Source organism: Salmo salar, chromosome ssa29 (assembly GCF_905237065.1).
Source record: "Salmo salar chromosome ssa29, Ssal_v3.1, whole genome shotgun sequence".
Classification (NCBI taxonomy): Eukaryota; Metazoa; Chordata; class Actinopteri; order Salmoniformes; family Salmonidae; genus Salmo; species Salmo salar.
In genome coordinates this window covers 39,944,259-39,966,126 of record NC_059470.1, presented here as the reverse complement: position 1 = coordinate 39,966,126, position 21,868 = coordinate 39,944,259, and positions in this window count along the sequence as shown.

Sequence of the window (21,868 nt, the reverse complement as noted above, 5' to 3'; positions counted from 1 at the left end):
TCTATCTGCCATCTAAATTGTATCATTGTTATGTATGATGAATGGAAAATAGGTAAATCACCGCAAGCCACAAATGAAGGGCTGCGGGCCGCGCAATGAGTACTACTGGTGTAAAGCAAGACACAGTAGATCTGTATCACAACCGGCCGTGATTGGGAGTCCCATAGGGCGGCGCACAATTGGCCCGGGCGTTGTCCGGGGTTTAGCCGGTGTAGACTGTCATTGTAAATAAGAATTTGTTCTTAAAACTGACTTGCCTAGTTAAATAAATGTTTTTTTTTTTTTTATCTCTGGTTTTCGTCAGTCATCCGAGAAAGTGGTCCAAGGTAGTATCCTCAGTAACTACTGCAGAGGAGCCCAAAACTCGTGAAGCACCCTGGATTATACACCTCATCACTTAGAATTGTTGCATTAAAAAAAAAAACAGCCTGCAGTCTTGATGGCTCCTTAGTCAGCCAGAGATCTTCTTTTAAGACCCTGTCCTCCTCGAGTAGTTCAATGATCAGGTCTTTTTGAGGCGACGAGTTGTTTATACTTTAATAAGCGTATAAATCAGTAAACTATTTTTTCTTTCCCTCGCGGCGAACGTATCACAGGTCTCAAGTGTTATTACTAGTATAAAACACAGAAGTGATGTCATTTCCATCTTTCAGCTTCCTATTTCTGTGATGAAAACCTGTGCCCCAATGATTTATAACCTAACACTACAGACTGTATGGTACTGTAATGTATTGTAACCTAACACTACAGACTGTATGGTACTGTGATGTATTCTAACTTAATGCTACAGACTGTAATGTATTGTAACCTAACACTACATACTGTATGGTACTGTAATGTATTCTAACGCCATGCTACAGACTGTATGGTACTGTAATGTATTGTAACCTAACACTACAGACTGTATGGTACTGTAATGTATTCTAACGCCATGCTACAGACTGTATGGTACTGTAATGTATTGTAACCTAACACTACATACTGTATGGTACTGTAATGTATTCTAACTTAATGCTACAGACTGTAATGTATTGTAACCTAACACTACAGACTGTATGGTACTGTAATGTATTGTAACCTAATGCTACATACTGTATGGTACTGTAATGTATTGTAACCTAATGCTACATACTGTATGGTACTGTAATGTATTGTAACCTAATGCTACATACTGTATGGTACTGTAATGTATTCTAACGCCATGCTACATACTGTATGGTACTGTAATGTATTGTAACCTAATGCTACATACTGTATGGTACTGTAATGTATTGTAACCTAATGCTACATACTGTATGGTACTGTAATGTATTGTAACCTAATGCTACATACTGTATGGTACTGTAATGTATTCTAACGCCATGCTACATACTGTATGGTACTGTAATGTATTGTAACCTAATGCTACATACTGTATGGTACTGTATGGGACTGTAATGTATTGTAATATTTTGCTAAGCTAATGAACAGGAGACCGAGATGAGAGGAAGAGCAGGGTAACCTTAATGGACCTGTTTTTACATTCTTCTCTCCTCATTATGGAACAATATGACAACACCCTAGTTAGGAGGAACACGACAGATTACCCACAGTAGGACAGAGCGTCACCTTATCCTTCTGGAACACTCAAGGGAAAAGGGCCTCCATCTTCAACAGCCAGACCACAGGGCCTGTACCGTCGCGTTTAATGGCAAGAACTGGAAACTAATACATTAGGGAAGTTAGTACCTTTTGTGATGGGAAAAACCCACTCAGAAGGCAGTCCGATCTCAATACACAAAAAGCTTTATTACAAGCATACATGCAAGGGGAAAACCAATAACGACTCGCTCTTTGTTCTCACAGACATTTTATACAGACAGAGGATGGAAGGGGTGTTTCACATGCCCTTCAAATGGGTCCGGTACTTCTGCTTATCACCATAGATTGTAGGCCCATGTCCACTCCCCAACACATCATGGGATAACAGGAACCATGAAACATTGTTTGAATGGGGAAGTTAAGAAACAGTTGGAAAACAGACAGGATAAAATTAGATATCAGGGAACAAAGTTACCTTACAGACAAAATCTCTGTCTTCTTAAGTCCATATAAAACAACAAATGAAATGTCCTCTTCCACACCTATTAGGGAATTGAACCTATAATCCAGAATAGAAATTGGGACAGAATTGCACAAGCATTCTTGTACGGGTTGGGTATGGATGGGTATGGATGGGTATGGGTATGGATGGGATGGGTATGGACGGGTTGGGTATGGATGGGATGGGTATGGACGGGTTGGGTATGGATGGGTTGGGTATGGATGGGTATGGACGGGTTGGGTATGGATGGGATGGGTATGGATGGGTATGGATGGGTATGGATGGGATGGGTATGGATGGGTATGGATGGGATGGGTATGGACGGGTTGGGTATGGATGGGTATGGATGGGATGGGTATGGATGAGTTGGGTATGGATGGGTATGGATGGGTTGGGTATGGATGGGTATGGATGGGATGGGTATGGATGGGTATGGATGGGATGGGTATGGATGAGTTGGGTATGGATGGGTATGGTTGGGATGGGTATGGATGGGTTGGGTATGGATGGGTATGGACGGGTATGGATGAGTTGGGTATGGATGGGTATGGATGGGATGGGTATGGATGGGTATGGATGGGATGGGTATGGACGGGTTGGGTATGGATGGGTATGGATGGGATGGGTATGGATGAGTTGGGTATGGATGGGTATGGATGGGTTGGGTATGGATGGGTATGGATGGGATGGGTATGGATGGGTATGGATGGGATGGGTATGGATGAGTTGGGTATGGATGGGTATGGTTGGGATGGGTATGGATGGGTTGGGTATGGATGGGTATGGACGGGTATGGATGAGTTGGGTATGGATGGGTATGGATGGGATGGGTATGGATGGGATGGGTATGGATGAGTTGGGTATGGATGGGTATGGACGGGTTGGGTATGGATGGGTATGGATGGGATGGGTATGGATGAGTTGGGTATGGATGGGTATGGATGGGTTGGGTATGGATGGGTATGGATGGGTATGGATGGGTTGGGTATGGATGGGTTGGGTATGGATGGGATGGGTATGGATGGTATGGATGGGTATGGATGGGTATGGATGGGTTGGGTATGGATGGGTTGGGTATGGATGGGATGGTATGGTTGGGTATGGATGGGTAGGGTATGGATGGGTTGGGTATGGATGGGATGGGTATGGATGGGATGGGTATGGTTCGGTATGGATGGGTAGGGTATGGATGGGTTGGGTATGGATGGGATGGGTATGGTTGGGTATGGATGGGTTGGGTATGGATGGGTATGGTTGGTTTGGGTATGGATGGGTAGGGTATGGATGGGTTGGGTATGGATGGGATGAGTATGGATGGGTTGGGTATGGATGGGTTGGGTATGGATGGGTATGGATGGGATGGGTATGGATGGGTTGGGTATGGATGGGTTGGGTATGGATGGGTTGGGTATGGATGGGTTGGGTATGGATGGGTATGGATGGGATGGGTATGGATGGGTTGGGTATGGATGGGTATGGATGGGATGGGTATGAATGGGTATGGATGGGATGGGTAAGGATGGGTTGGGTATGGATGGGTATGGATGGGATGGGTATGGATGGGTTGGGTATGGATGGGTATGGATGGGATTAGTATGGATGGGTTGGGTATGGATGTGTTGGGTATGGATGGGTATGGTTGGGTTGGGTATGGATGGGATGAGTATGGATGTGTTGGGTATGGATGGGATGGGTATGGATGTGTTGGGTATGGATGGGTATGGATGGGTATGGATGGATGGGTTGGGTATGGATGGGTTGGGTATGGATGGGATGGGTATGTTTGATCTGAAATGTGGTCGGAGGCGCTGTATGGATGGGTGATGCAATCGCTGGAGGCACGCAGAGGCCAAATTGAGCTCCGTGCCACATCTCCGTGTGCCTCTCAATTGTGTAACAATGCAGATGGTGCTGTATAGGTGACCTCTAACCTTGACCCTTTTACCACACGGAGCCCTGCTGATCCACGACGACTGGTCTGCCGACGTAACAGCCCGAGGGGGTTACAACAGACTTCTACCATCACAACGTCCCTCTAAGGCCCTTCTGCTAGCTTGCTATCCCCGGCCCGCCGAGCCACTCAATGGACCCCTATGATCACTCGGCTACGCATGCCTCTCCCTAATGTCAATATGCCTTGTCCATTGCTGTTTTGGTTAGTAATTATTGCCTTATTTCACTGTAGAGCCTCTAGCCCTTCTCAATACGCCTTAGCTAACCCTTTAGTTCCACCTCCCACACATGAGGTGACCTCACCTGGTTTAAATTATGTTTCTAGAGACAATATCTCTCTCATCGTCACTCAACGCATAGATTTACCTCCACTGTATTCACATCCTACCATACCCTTGTCTGTACATTATGCCTTCAATATATTCTACCATGCCCAGAAACCTGCTCCTTTTACTCCCTGTTCCAAACGTACTAGACGACCAGTTCTTATAGCTTTCAGCCGCACCCTTATCCTACTCCTCCTCTGTTCCTCTGGTGATGTGGAGGTTAACCCAGGCCCTGCAGTGCCTAGCTCCACTCCTACTCCCCAGGTGCTCTCATTTGTTGACTTCTGTAACCGTAAAAGCCTTGGTTTCATGCATGTTAACATTAGAAGCCTCCTCCCTAAGTTTGTTTATTCACTGCCCTAGCACACTCTGCCAACCCGGGTGTCCTAGCAATGTCTGAATCCTGGCTTAGGAGAGACAGGGAGAAAGTGTCTTAGGAAGTATACTATAACATTTTCCGACAAGATAGAACTGCCAAAGGGGGCGGAGTTGCAATCTACTGCAGAGATAGCCTACAGAGTTGTGTCTTACTATCCAGATCTGTACCCAAACAATTTGATCTTCTACTTTTAAAAATCCACCTTTCCAGAAACAGGTCTCTCACCATTGCTGCTTGTTATAGACCTTCTTCCCCCAGCTGTGCCCTGGACAGCATATATGAATTGATTGCCCCCCATCTATCTTCAGAGCTTGTGCTGTTAGGTGACCTAAACTGGGACATGCTTAACACCCCGGCCATCCTACAATCTAAGCTTGATGCCCACAATCTCACACAAATTATGAATGAACCCACCAGGTACGACCCCAAATCCGTAAACATGGGCACCCTCATAGATTTCATCCTAACTAACCTGCCCTCCAAATACATCTCTGCTGTCTTCAACCAGGATCTCAGCGATCACTGCCTCATTTCCTGCATCCGTAATGGGTCTGCGGTCAAACGACCACCCCTCATCACTGTGAAACGCTCCCTAAAACACTTCAGCGAGCAAGCCTTTCTAATCGACCTGGCTTGGGTATTCTGGAAGGATATTGACCTCACTCCGTCAGTAGAGCATGCCTGGTTATTGTTTAAAAGTGCTTTCCTCACCATCTTAAATAAGCATGCCCCTTTAAAAAAACTCACTCCAGACTTGACTGCCCTTGACCAGCACAAATACATCATGGCGTACTTCACTAGCATCGAGTAGTCCCCGCGATATGCAACTTTTCAGGGAAGTCAGGAATCAATATACACAGTCAGTTAGGAAAGGAAAGGCTAGCTTTTTCAAACAGAAATTTGCATCCTGCAGCACAAACTCCAAAAAGTTTTGGGACAGCGTAAAGTCCACGGAGAATAAGAGCACCTCCTCCCAGCTGCCCACTGCACTGATGCTAGGAAACATTGTCACCACCGATAAATCCACGATAATCGAGAATTTCATTTCTCTACGGCTGGCCATACTTTTCACCTGGCTACCCCTGCCCCTGGCCAAAAGCTCGGCACCCCCCCAGTAACTGGCCCATACCCCCTCCACTTCTCCTTCACCCAAATCCAGACAGCTGATGTTCTGATAGAGCTGCAAAATTTGGATCCCTACAAATCAGCTGGGCTAGACAATCTGGACCCTTTCTTCCTAAAATGATCCGCCGCCATTGTTGTAACCCCTATTACTAGTTGTTCAACCTCTCTTTCATATCGTCTGAGATTCCTAAAGATTGGAAAGCGGCTGCGGTCATCCCCTTCTTCAAAGGGAAGACACTCTAGACCCAAACTGTTACAGACTTATGTCCATCCTGCCCTGCCTTGCTTATATACATCTGGCCCTTCTTTGGACACTGTGTTAACTAACCTCCAAACGAGCTTCAATGCCATTCAACTCTCCTTCCGTAGCCTCCAACTGCTCTTAAACGCTAGTAAAACTAAATGCATGCTCTTCAACCGATTACTGCCTGCACCCACCCGCCCGACTAGCATCACTACTCTGGACGGTTCTGACTTAGAATATGTGGACAACTACACATACCTACGTGTCTGGCTAGACTATAAACTCTCCTTCCAGACTCACATTAAGCATCTCCAATCCAAAATTAAATCTAGAATCGGCTTCCTATTTCACATAAAAGCCTCCTTCATTCATGCTGCCAAACATACCCTCGTAAAACTGACTATCCTACCGATCCTTGACTTCGGCGATGTCACTTACAAAATAGCCTCCAACACTCTGCTCAGCAAATTGGATGCAGTCTATCACAGTGCCATCCGTTTTGTCACCAAAGCCCCATATACTACCCACCACTGCGACCTGTATGCTCTCATTGGCTAGTCCTCGCTACATATTCGTCGCCAAACCCATTGGCTCCAGGTCATCTATAAGTCTTTGCTAGGTAAAGCCCCACCTTATCTCAGCTCACTGGTCACCATAGCAACACCCATCCGTAGCACGCGCTCCAGCAGGTATATCTCAAAGAATTTAGAACCAGGAACAGATATAGCCCTTGGTTCACTCCAGACCTGACTGCCCTTGACCAGCACAAAAATATCCTGTGGCGTACTGCATTAGCATCGAAAAGCCCCCGTGATATGCAACTTTTCAGAGAAGTTAGGAGCCAATATACAAAAGGAAACAAAAGCTAGCTTTTTCAAACAGAAATGTGCATTCTGTAGCACAAACTCCAAAAAGCTCTGGGACACTGTAAAGTCCATGGAGAATGAATGCACCTCTTCCCAGCTGCCCACTGCACTGAGTCTAGGAAACACTGTCACCACCGATAAATCCATGATAATTGAGAATTTCAATAAGCATTTTTCTACGGCTGACCATGCTTTCTATCTGGCTACCCCTACCCTGGTCAACAGCCCTGCACCCCCCACAACAACTTGCCCAAGCCTCCCCCATTTCTCCTTCACCCGAATCCAGATAGCCGATGTACTGAAAAAGCTGCAAAATCTGGACCCCTACAAACCAGCCCGGCTGGTTTATAGGGGTTGCAACCCCTATTACTAGCCTGTTCAAACTCTCTTTCGTATCTTCTGAGATTCCCAAAGATTGGAAAGCTGGGTCATCCCCTCTTCAAAGGGGGAGACACTCTAGACCCAATCTGCTACAGACCTATATCTATCCTACCCTGCCTTGCTAAGGTCTTCGAAATTCAAGTTAACAAACAGATCACCGACCATTTCGAATCCTACTATACCTTCTCCGCTATGCTATCTGGTTTCTGAGCTGGTCATGGGTGCACCTCAACAACGCTCAAGGTCCTAAACGATATCATAACCGCCATCGATAAGAGACAATACTGTGCAGCTGTATTCATCGACCTGGCCAAGGCTTTCGACTCTGTCAATCACCGCATTCTTATCGGCAGACTAAACAGCCTTGGTTTCTCAAATGACTGCCTCGCCTGGTTCACCAACTACTTCTCAGACAGAGTTCAGCGTGTCAAATCGGATGGCCTGTTGTCCGGGCCTCTGGTAGTCTCTATGGGGGTACCACAGGGTTCAATTCTCGGGCCGACTCTCTTCTCTGTACACATCAATGATGTTGCTCTTGCTGCTGGTGATTCTCTGATCCACCTCTACGCAGACGATACCATTCTGTATACTTCTGGCCCTTCTTTGGACACTGTGTTAACAACCCTCCAGATGAGCTGCAATGCCATACAACTCTCTATCCGTGGCCACCAACTGCTCTTAAATGCAAGTAAAACTAAATGCATGCTCTTCAACCGATCGCTGCCCACATCTGCCCGCCCGTCCAGCATCACTACTCTGGACGGTTCTGACCTAGAAAATGTGGACAACCACAAATACCTAGGTATCTGGTGATTGGGGACACTGGCCTCTGTAGGGTGCCGTCTTTCAGATGGGACGTTAAACGGGTGTCCTGACTCTCTGAGGTCATTAAAGATCCCATTGCACTTATCGTAAGAGTAGGCGTGTTAACCCCGGTGTCCTGGCTAAATTCCCAATCTGGCCCTCATACCAGTCAACTTACCTGGTAAAATATCGGTAAAATAAATACAAATAAATAAAAACACTGTAAACTCTCCTTCCAGACTCACATTAAGCATCTCCAATCCAAAGTTAAATCTAGAATCGGCATCCTCTTTCTCAACAAAGCATCCTTCACTCATGCTGCCAAACATACCCTCGTAAAACTGACCATCCTACCGATCCCTGACTTCGGCGATGTCATTTACAAAATAGCCTCCAACACTCTACTCAGACTTCATCCAATTTGCTATCATAGTGCCATCTGTTTTGTCACCAAAGCCCCCTATACTACCCACCACTGCGACCTGTATGCTCTCGTTGGCTGGCCCTCACTTCATTTTCCTCGCCAAACCCACTGGCTCCAGGTCATCTATAAGTCTTTGCTAGGTAAAGCCCCGCCTTATCTCAGCTCACTGGTCACCATAGCAGCATCCATCCGTAGCACGTGCTCCAGCAGGTATATCTCTCTGGTCACCCCCAAAGCCAATTCCTCCGTCGGCCGCCTTTCCTTTCAGTTCTCTGCTGCCAATGATTGGAATGATCTACAAAGATCGCTGAAGCTGGAGACTCATATCTCCCTCATTAGCTTTAAACACCAGCTGTCAGAGCAGCTCACAGATCACTGCACCTGTACATAGCCCATCTGTAAATAGGCCACCCATCTACCTACCTCATCCCCATACTGTTATTTATTTGTTTATCTTGCTCCTTTGCACCCCAGTATCTCTACTTGCACATTCATCTCTGCACATCTATCACTCCAGTGTTAAATTGCTATATTGTAAATTATTTCGCCACCATGGCCTATTTATTGCCTTATCCTACCTCATTTGCACACACTGTATATAGACTTTTTCTATTGTATTATTGACTGTATGTTTGTTTATTTCATGTGTAACTCTGTGGTGTTGTTTGTGTCGCACTGCTTTGCTTTATCTTTGCCAGGTCGCAGTTGTAAATGAGAACTTGTTCTCAACTAGCCTACCTGGTTAAATAAAGGTGAAATAAAATAAATAAATAAATAAATAAGCTCCTCATTGACATGATTGGCTGACGGTAGGTGGGGGCGGGAGGTCCTGTATAAACACAAACTCACTTCCTTGAAAGCGCTGCTCGGCGAAATGCAGTACTATGAATGCCCTGACTTCTGCAGAGGCCATATCAACATAAATGCTGCACGGCCCAATGCGTTAGATTGACCAGCGCCTTTTAGTGACTCACTACTGCCCTTGTTTGTTTGTTTGTTTGTTTGTTTGTTTGATTGATTGATATGCAAAGACACACCCAAACACCCATATTGAACAACACCATCCAAGACGTCTCATTTGGGCTTCAGTAATGGCCGCTGAATTTCTTAATGAGCACCGGAAGAAACACGAATCGGAATCGATGATTTGATGATGCATTTCACCTTTAAAAGAGCTAGTGTAGCCTGAACTCTGTAGCTAACTTTCTTCAAGTAAAAAAGAAGAAGACTATCAGATCCTCTGAAATAAATAGCCAACAGACCCACCCAAAAGAAGGACTACAACATGGAAATCACAATTCTGAGATGAGGAATAGAGGAATGTCGACTCAAGGACCCAAGGACAAACAGACCAACAGCCATCTGGTCCCTTTGTTCTCCTCCATGTGTCCTGACCACAGGATCAAAGACTTTCCTCACATTACTAAAATTTAAATTACTAATATTCACTCTTCTCATTTTTTATTCTATTTTCTATCTTTTCATGATCTTATTTATGTTTGCAAATATGTTGTTTAACTTTATTCAAATTGTGTAGATTTTTTAAATTTTTTATTGTAAAATAATTCATATCTTCAGACAATCAATTATTAATATAGTTCTAATTTCATAATAGTAAAATAACACATCATGAGCCAGGTCTTCCTAGAGAACTATTTCTGTCCAATAACTGGACTGGTGGACTGGTAACAATGTCTTAGTAATACGTGTACAACCTACTTTACACTGGCAACACACACACACACACACACACACACACACACACACACACACACACACACACACACACACACACACACAGGGAGTTACTAGGATCATGGAGTCAGACAGACAATCTGACTGAAGTTTCAAAGACCCCTCACGGCCCTGTGTGTGTGTGTGTGTGTGTGTGTGTGTGTGTGTGTTTTTATTTCAACACGGCCCTGTGTGTGTGTGTGTGTGTGTGTGTGTGTGTGTGTGTGTGTGTGTGTGTGTGTGTGTGTGTGTGTGTGTGTATTTCAAAGACCCCTCACGGCCCTGTGTGTGTGTGTGTGTGTGTGTGTGTGTGTGTGTGTGTGTGTGTGTGTGTGTGTGTGTGTGTGTGTGTGTGTGTTTCAAAGACCCCATCACGGTTCTGTCTGTTTGTTCAGATGGTGTTACAGAACGAGTTATTGTGTCAGTGTGTTAGATGAAGGCTGCTCTACTAAATGACTGGTTTCCTTGATGTTGTTGTCAATATTGTTTCACGGTATTCGGCACTTTGTTAACTGTGTTGCAAATCTGAGAGGTTAAATCTTTTTAAATGGATAGCCGTGGTTCCACCAACACTAGCATGGACATACAATTGCATTTCACACATATATATATATATATATATATAGTTATTTTTTGATATCTGTGCAATGGAAGTATAGACAAATAAGGAACATATGACATAGACACACACGCATAAATCTATATGTATATATATATGTCTATACCTCCATTGCACAGATATGAAAAAGCCAAACATTGCCACTATTTAAAATAGGTCAAGGCAGCCTCACTAGCCAGCCTGCATAATAATGATATATACTGTATATATAATAATCAATTACACAATATCCACATGCTTCCACTGCAGTAGGTCATTCAAATGAAACAGGAAATAAAATGTAGCTTATAGTGAAATATTATACAGGCTGCATACATGCGGTAATGCTTTCATATCTCTAGCCTTGTTACCATTGGCTGATAGCTGAAGGTTAGCTCAACACTGCCCTCCTGTGGCGAAGGCATCAGCCTACACCTGGATCACTCTTGAAGATGGATCAGAAGGGAAAATGGCCTGTAGAATGGAACAGATACAAAAAAAAATAGCTTTGACCCAACTGTTATATCCAGTATCACTGTGACGATGTGGACTGCATCCAGCACCATCACTTGATAGCCTAGTTTCACATGAGCAATTCTCCTCCATTAATTCCTCACTCATTGTGAAACATGAACGTTGCGGTTTTGTGTCTATGTCCCACTGTCTTAGAGAGGGGTTTGAACAAGAGGTCTTCACGGGTTCAAAAAAGTTGGACACCTTTTTTTTAAATGGAGACCCATTCCACAAATGGACCCTAGGACAGTTAGACCTGTTTCCCGAAAAGGATCCAAACAGGAGTGTGGAGAGCACCTTAATTGGTTAGAATGGACCTTAATTGGTTAGAATGGACCTTAATTGGTTAGAATGAACCTTAATTGGTTAGAATGGACCTTAATTGGTTAGAATGGACCTTAATTGGTTAGAATGGACCTTAATTGGTTAGAATGGACCTTAATTGGTTAGAATGGGCTCTTGGTAATGACTGGAGCAGAATGGGTGGAATGGTTTCAAAAGCATCTTCCGGTTCCTGGCTGTTATTATGACCCGTTCTCCCTTCAGCAGCCTCCTGTGCTGACAGACCTGTGCTGGTACGGATCAGAGAGACCCGTTCAGATCCGAGAGTAGAAAGAGAGAGAGAACGAAACCTCCAACAGGGTGCTGCCAGCTTCATCAATAAACAAGCAATATTTGCCAAATGATCACAGTTAGGCTACCTGTCCTTAAAAACTACCAATAACAAATTACAATTTAAAAAAAATATATTAATTGTGTTTGATGTGTAGCATATTCAAAATGTTATAGTCTATTGGTTTTTACTTTCTTAAAACAAGAATTGTCTACCGCACGGTTTAGCCCTGAATGCGTCAGTGCACTGCATGCATACAAGCATAGGTCTAGGCATCCACTATATGATAGGCTATTCATATTTTTTTTAAATAAATCTTAAGGAAGACAAGCTCAGTCCCTAGAGAGACAGAGAGAAAGATGGACATATACCGGCGCCATGTTCCCGACATCGAAATGGATTTCTTTATACTCGTCAGATGGCTGCTATACAGATATAGACTTACAGAACGAGGTTAATTCGTTAATTCGAGGTTAATTCGTTCATTTTTCATCAGAATATTTTTAATAAAGATAAGCTTTATATTATTAGATTAAAGGAGTAATTCTGGTAGTCCTGAAACACTCTACCTCACCTCAAGTTCAACTGTCAGAGTCACTATCTTCATATCATAGGCCTGCAGTATCTAAACCTAAGAATAGTCCGCAGGCCAATGAACTGCCTTTATTGGCCTGCTGTAACTAAGCCTAACCAATAGCCATACAACACCAAACCATCACAGAAGTTGCTTCACTTCATTAGCGTAATTTCAAAAGTAAGTCAAGCCATTGTTTTTTAAGGAAAATACGAATAGGTTATTAAATTGCACCATTAAATTTTGTTTTGCATCGTGCCCTCTTTAGAATTTTCCTTTTCATTGGTTGAGTTGGAGTAGGATTGTAGGCCTGGTAATTCTGTTATATTGCTGCAAACGCAACATAGAACTTAATTTTGGCCAGCAAAAAAAAAATGGGTCAACAGAATGAAATCGTAAAAAATGTATAATTGATACGATAGGCTATGAAATAAATAAATGAAAGGTAGAAAAGTGCATCAAACCTGAATAGAGAGTTGTACACAGTCCATTTGGCCGCACTAATGTTCTTCTCATCTTTGTCCACTACAATATTAAAACTTGTCCCTGAGGACATTCCCCTTGTGGGCTTTTTTTTTCACTATACTCCTTCTCTTCTAACATCCGTTTTAATTCAATGAAAGAAAAACCCTCCATCTTCTTATTCAACAGTAGCCTCGGGGGCAAGGCTCCTTTTACTCTCACTCTCTCTCTTTCTCTCTCTCTCTCTCTCTCTCTCTCTCTCTCTCTCTCTCTCTCTCTCTCCTCAGCAGCAGGCACACACGTGAGCTGAGCAGCTGAAACCAGCTATACGGTTCTATTGAGTTGCAATTGTCTGACACAGATAACAAGCTCTTGCAGTTATCATCACACCAACAGTGAATTAAGATTGGACAGGTCTAATCGGGACCAGTCAGAAAAAAATCTAATTTTAATTGGACATACATGAGACCGGTGGCAATTATATCAGACACAACTCAGATCCGAGACACAAGTCCGAATTCTGGATTCTGGATCTGCTCGGGTTCCAGGTCACATCTCGGAATGTCGGCTCTGTTGGATCCGTGAAGAACTCTAGTTTGAAAACTCAAACATTCAAGCCTAAAATTGTCCTGTCCATTTCTTGTTTAAATGCCTGTCTTCCTGTCACTGTTTTTTTTTTACATTCTTCATAGCCTCTGACAATCAATAGTCGGTTTTTTTGTTTTAGCATTTGTTACAGTTTAAACATTTCTAGAACTCAGTAGGAAACACATCACTGTTACTAGCATCCATATATTGGGGGGGAAAAAATGATTGCATTATGGTTACTTCCTGATTCTGCTATAGGATGAAGATATACATAGATCCAGAGCCTTCGGAAAGTATTCACACCTCCTTGACTTTTTTCCACATTTTGTTGTGTTACAGCGCTTAATTTAAAATGTATTAAATAAAAATATTAAAATATAAAAATATACCCCATAATGTCAAAGTAGAATTACATTTTTAGACATGTTAAAAAAAACGTATACAAATAAAAAGTTGAATAGTCTTGAGTGAAGAATTTAACCTCTTTGTTATAATTGACCACATTATTACTGAATGAGTCATGAAACGGTAAAGCAGGGAAATAGTTCCAAGCATTTTTCCATCGTTCATTTTCCCCATAAGAGATATTAGAAACACTTAAAAAATAAGGGCTGTGTTTCATGTAGGCCTACCCTGCCATGACGCTTTCACAAAATGTGTACATTTCTCTAGGACAAGGTGACGATTAGCAATATATTCGCCTGTATTTTGCTCCCCCCAAAAAATGAAATGCTAATTAGCTGCTAATGTGGCTATCATAAAGAACTACAAATACCATGATGACCTGGATGAGACACGAATCGAGACAAAGGTAATAATCTCTGGATTAACAATCTAATGTTAGCTAAATGTAGTAATTCATAAATAAGCTACATTTCTTTAAATTGACAATTGTGTGAACTGTCTTGTGCAAGTTTTAAAGTGCACAATACCTGTTAGCAAAGGTGTCAGCTAGCAATAACGTGCTAGAGCTTGTAGGGATTTGTAGTTTTCCAATCTAATTTTCAGGGATTTGTAGTCTACTTTGATGCTAATTGGTATATCACATCAACATCATTATCCCAGAAGCCCTAGACCCACTCCAATTTGCATATCGCCCAAACAGATCCACAGATGACACAATCTCTATTGCACTCCACACTGCCCTTTCCCACCTGGACAAAAGGAACACCTATGTGAGAATGCTATTCATTGACAACAGCTCAGCGTTCAACACCATAGTGTCCTCAAAGCTCATCACTAAGCTAAGGAACCTGGGACTAAACACGTCCCTCTGCAACTGGATCCTGGACTTCCTGACGGGCCGCCCCCAGGTGGTGACAGAAAGTAACAACACATCCGCCACGCTGATCCTCAACACTGGGGCCCCTCAGGGGTATATGTTTAGTCCCCTCCTGTACTCCCTGTTCACTCATGACTGCACGGCCAGGCACGACTCCAACAACATCATTAAGTTTGCTGACGACACAACAGTGGTAGGACTGATCACCGACAACGACAAGACAGCCTATAGGGAGGTCAGAGACCTGACCGTGTGGTGCCAGGACAACAACCTCTCCCTCAACGTGAGCAAAACTAAGGAGATGATTGTGGACTTGTCATGACTTCCGCCGACGTCGGCTCCTCTCCTTGTTCGGGCGGCGTTCGGCGGTCGACGTCACCGGCTGTCTTGCCATCGCCGCTCCACCTTTTCATTGTTCCATTTGTTTTGTCTTGTTCCCTGCACACCTGGTTTTCATTCCCTAATCACACTGCATGTATTTATTCCTCTGTTCCCCTCCATGTTTTTGTGTGAAATTGTTTGTTGTTATGTGGTTATTGTGACCCGCCAGGCTATGTTTCCATGTTCCTTGTTTGTGCACGTTTTATGTTTATTTGGTACATTAGCTTTGGTGAGTGTTTTTCGCGCTTTGCACTTTTGCCTTTTGGCTGGAGGTTTTGACGCAGTTTGCGTCCGTCTGTTTGTTCACTCCAGCCTGAATAAAGTGTGCACCTGTTCACAATTCTCTGCTCTCCTGCACCTGACTTCGCCACCAGTACACACACTCTTGACAGGGCTACAGAAAAAGGAGGACCAAGCATGCCCCCATTCTCATTGACGGGGCTGTAGTGGAGCAGGTTGAGAGCTTCAAGTTCCTTGGTGTTCACATCACCAACAAACTGCCAAGCACACCAAGACAGTCATGAAGAGGGCACGACAAAACATATTCCCCCTCAGGAGACTGAAAAGATTTGGCATGGGTTCTCAGATCCTCAAAACGTTCAGCTGCACCATCGAGAGCATCCTGACTGGTTGCATCACTGCCTGGTATGGCAACTGCTCTGCCTCCGACCGCAAGGCACCACAGAGGGTAATGCGTACGGCCCAGTACATCACTGGGGCCAAGCTTCCTATCATCCAGGACCTCTATACCAGGCGGTGTCAGAGGATGGCCCAAAAATATGTCAAAGACTCCAGCCACCCTAGTCATATACTGTTCTCTCTGCTACCGCAAGGAAAGCAGTACCGGAGCGCCAAGTCTAGGTCCAAGAGGCTTCTAAACAGCTTCTACCCCCAAGCCATAAGACTACTGAACATCTAATCAAATGGCTACCCAGACTATTTGCATTGCCCCCACCTCTTTTACACCGCTGCTACTCTCTGTTATTATCTATGCATAGTCACTCTACCTACATGTACATATTACATTTAAGTCATTTACCTCAATTACTAACTGGAGCCCCCGCACATTGACTCTGTAGCGGTACCCCCTGTATATAGCCTCCACATTGACTCTGTACCGATACCCCTTGTATACAGCCTCCACATTGACTCAGTACCTGTACCCGCTGTATACAGCCTCCACATTGACTCTGTACCGGTACCCCCTGTATATAGCCTCCACATTGACTCTTTACCGTAACACCCTGTATATAGCCTCCACATTGACTCTGTACCGTAATACCCTGTATATAGCCTCCACATTGACTCTGTACCGTAACACCCTGTATATAGCCTCCACATTGACTCTGTACCGGTACACCCTGTATATAGCCTCCCCATTTACTCTGTACCGTAACACCCTGTATATAGCCTCCACATTGACTCTGTACCGTAACACCCTGTATATAGCATCCACATTGACTCTGTACCGGTACCCCCTGTATATAGCCTCCACATTGACTCTGTACCGTAATACCCTGTATATAGCCTCCACATTGACTCTGTACCGTAATGCCCTGTATATAGCCTCCACATTGACTCTGTACCGTAATACCCTGTATATAGTCTCCACATTGACTCTGTACCGTAATAACCTGTATATAGCCTCCACATTGACTCTGTACCGTAATACCCTGTATATATTGATTTTCTACTGCTGCTCTTTAATTACTTGATACTTTATTTCTTATTTTTGTAAGTATTTTTCTTAAAACTGCATTGTTGGTTAAGGGCTTGTTAGTATATCTGTTGTATTCAGCATTTCACTGTAAGGTCTAGACCTGTTGTATTCGGCGCATGTGACAAATAAAATTGTATTTTATTTGAATGAATTTTATTTATTCATTTTAAAAATTTTATATAAGCCTTATTTAACTTGGCAAGTCAGTTAATAAGAACAAATTCTTATTTATAATGACGGCCTACCCTGGCCAAACCCTAACCCGGGTGACGCTTGGCCAATTGTGCGCCGCCCTATGGGACTCCCAATCAAAGCCGGTTGTGATACAGCCTGGAATCTAAACAGGGTCTCTAGTCACGCTCTAGCACTGAGATGCGCCACTCGGGATAAATGAATGAATGAATGAATGACATTTCATTTTCATGTCAAATCGCCAGTTAATCCCTTATGGGATTAATTGACAAAAAACAAACATTACAATAATTCACTATGGTAATTCAATGTTAATTCTTCTTCCAGTGTGCAATTTTTTAAATTTGCATAATACCTGTTAGTAAAGGTATCAGCTGAAGATGACGTGCAGGGATTTACAGTTTTGCATGATTTCTAATTTGATGCTAATTAGCGTTTTCGAATCTGAGAGTAAATCGACCCAAATATAAAATATTTATAAAATAAAATACATTGATAAAAGTCACCTTGTCAAAGACACATTTACATGCTTATCAAAACGTCAAGCCTACACGAAACACAGTCCTTATTCTCAGTGTTTCTAATCCCCGTATAGGTAAAATGAATGGTGGAGAAATGATTGGAACCATTTCCCTGTTTGACCGCTAGGTTTTATGGGTATTATTACACCTCCACTGTGGGGCTCTGTAGCAATCCCAAATAAGTTCAGGAGTAAATATTTGCTTAACAAGTCACATAATGAGTTGCATGGATTCACGCTGTGTGCAATAATAGCGTTTAACATGATTTTTTAATGACTTCCTCATTTCTGTACCCCCACACATACAATTATCTGTAAGGTCCCTCAGTCGAGCAGTGAATTTTAAACACAGATTCACCCAGAAAGACCAGAGAGGTTTTCCTCCTCGCAAAGAAGGGCACCTATTGGTAGACAGATATATATATATTTTTTAAAGCAGACATTTAATATCTCTTTGAGCACGGTGAAGTTATTCATTACACTTTGGACGGTGTAGCAATAGACCCAGTCACTATAAAGATACAGGTGTCCTTCCTAACTTAGTTGCCGGAGAAGAAGGAAACCGTTCAGTTATTTCACCATGAGGCCAAGGGTGACTTTAAAACAGGTGTAAAGTTTAATGGCTGTGATAGGAGAAAACTGAGGATGGATCAACAACATTGTAGTTACTCCACAATACTAACCTAAATGATAGAGTGAAAAGGAACCCTGTAGAGAATAAAAATATTATCCAAAACATGCATCCTGATTGTAATAAGGCAGTAAAGTAAAAGTGCAAAAAATGTGGCAAAGAAATTTACTTATTTTTGGTATTTGGTATTTTATTAGGATCCCCATTAGCTGTTGCTAGGTCAAATAGCCTACATACCAATACATACACACAAACTATCTGGGTCAAATAGCCTACATATCAATACATACACACAAACTATCTGGGTCAAATAGCCTACATACCAATACATACACACAAACGATCTGGGTCAAATAGCCTACATACCAATACATACACACAAACTATCTAGGTCCAATAGCCTACATACCAATACATACACACAAACTATCTGGGTCAAATAGCCTACATACCAATACATACACAAACTATCTGGGTCAAATAGCCTACATATCAATACACACACAAACTATCTGGGTCCAATAGCCTACATATCAATACATACACACAAACTATCTGGGTCCAATAGCCTACATATCAATACATACACACAAACTATCTGGGTCCAATAGCCTACATATCAATACATACACACAAACTATCTGGGTCCAATAGCCTACATATCAATACACACACAAAACTATCTGGGTCCAATAGCCTACATACCAATACATACACAAACTATCTGGGTCAAATAGCCTACATACCAATACATACACACAAACTATCTGGGTCAAATAGCCTACATACCAATACATACACACAAACTATCTGGGTCCAATAGCCTACATACCAATACACACACACAAACTATCTGGGTCAAATAGCCTACATATCAATACATACTCTACAAACTATCTGGGTCCAATAGCCTACATATCAATACACACACAAACTATCTGGGTCCAATAGCCTACATACCAATACATACACACTATCTGGGTCCAATAGCCTACATATCAATACATACACAAACTATCTAGGTCAAATAGCCTACATACCAATACATACACACATAACTATCTGGGTCCAATAGCCTACATACCAATACATACACACTATCTGGGTCCAATAGCCTACATATCAATACATACACAAACTATCTAGGTCCAATAGCCTACATACCAATACATACTGTACAAACTATCTGGGTCAAATAGCCTACATACCAATACATACACACAAACTATCTGGGTCAAATAGCCTACATACCAATACATACACACAAACTATCTGGGTCAAATAGCCTACATACCAATACATACTGTACAAACTATCTGGGTCAAATAGCCTACATACCAATACATACACACAAACTATCTGGGTCAAATAGCCTACATACCAATACATACACACAAACTATCTGGGTCCAATAGCCTACATACCAATACATACACACACTATCTGGGTCCAATAGCCTACATACCAATACATACACACACTATCTGGGTCCAATAGCCTACATACCAATACATACACACAAACTATCTGGGTCCAATAGCCTACATACCAATACATACACACAAACTATCTGGGTCCAATAGCCTACATACCAATACATACACACAAACTATCTAGGTCAAATAGCCTACATACCAATACATACACAAACTATCTGGGTCCAATAGCCTACATATCAATACATACTGTACAAACTATCTGGGTCAAATAGCCTACATACCAATACATACACACAAACTATCTGGGTCCAATAGCCTACATACCAATACATACACACAAACTATCTAGGTCAAATAGCCTACATACCAATACACACACAAACTATCTGGGTCCAATAGCCTACATACCAATACATACACACACTATCTGGGTCCAATAGCCTACATATCAATACATGCACACAAACTATCTGGGTCCAATAGCCTACATATCAATACATACACACAAACTATCTGGGTCCAATAGCCTACATATCAATACACACACAAACTATCTGGGTCCAATAGCCTACATACCAATACATACACAAACTATCTGGGTCAAATAGCCTACATACCAATACATACACACAAACTATCTGGGTCAAATAGCCTACATACCAATACATACACACAAACTATCTGGGTCAAATAGCCTACATATCAATACATACACACAAACTATCTGGGTCAAATAGCCTACATATCAATACATACACACAAACTATCTGGGTCCAATAGCCTACATATCAATACACACACAAACTATCTGGGTCCAATAGCCTACATACCAATACATACACACTATCTGGGTCCAATAGCCTACATATCAATACATACACAAACTATCTAGGTCAAATAGCCTACATACCAATACATACACACAAACTATCTGGGTCCAATAGCCTACATACCAATACATACACACAAACTATCTGGGTCAAATAGCCTACATACCAATACATACACACAAACTATCTGGGTCAAATAGCCTACATACCAATACATACTGTACAAACTATCTGGGTCAAATAGCCTACATACCAATACATACACACAAACTATCTGGGTCCAATAGCCTACATACCAATACATACACACAAACTATCTGGGTCAAATAGCCTACATACCAATACATACTGTACAAACTATCTGGGTCAAATAGCCTACATACCAATACATACACACAAACTATCTGGGTCCAATAGCCTACATACCAATACATACACACAAACTATCTGGGTCCAATAGCCTACATACCAATACATACACACACTATCTGGGTCCAATAGCCTACATACCAATACATACACACACTATCTGGGTCCAATAGCCTACATACCAATACATACACACACTATCTGGGTCCAATAGCCTACATACCAATACATACACACACTATCTGGGTCCAATAGCCTACATACCAATACATACACACACTATCTGGGTCCAATAGCCTACATACCAATACATACACACACTATCTGCGTCCAATAGCCTACATACCAATACATACACACACTATCTGGGTCCAATAGCCTACATACCAATACATACACACACTATCTGGGTCCAAAATCCTACATACCAATACATACACACACTATCTGGGTCCAATAGCCTACATACCAATACACACACACACTATCTGGGTCCAATAGCCTACATATCAATACATACACACACTATCTGGGTCCAATAGCCTACATACCAATACATACACACACTATCTGGGTCCAATAGCCTACATACCAATACATACACACACTATCTGGGTCCAATAGCCTACATACCAATACATACACACACTATCTGGGTCCAATAGCCTACATATCAATACATACACACACTATCTGGATCCAATAGCCTACATATCAATACATACACACACACTATCTGGGTCCAATAGCCTACATATCAATACATACACACACTATCTGGGTCCAATAGCCTACATATCAATACATACACACAAACTATCTGGGTCCAATAGCCTA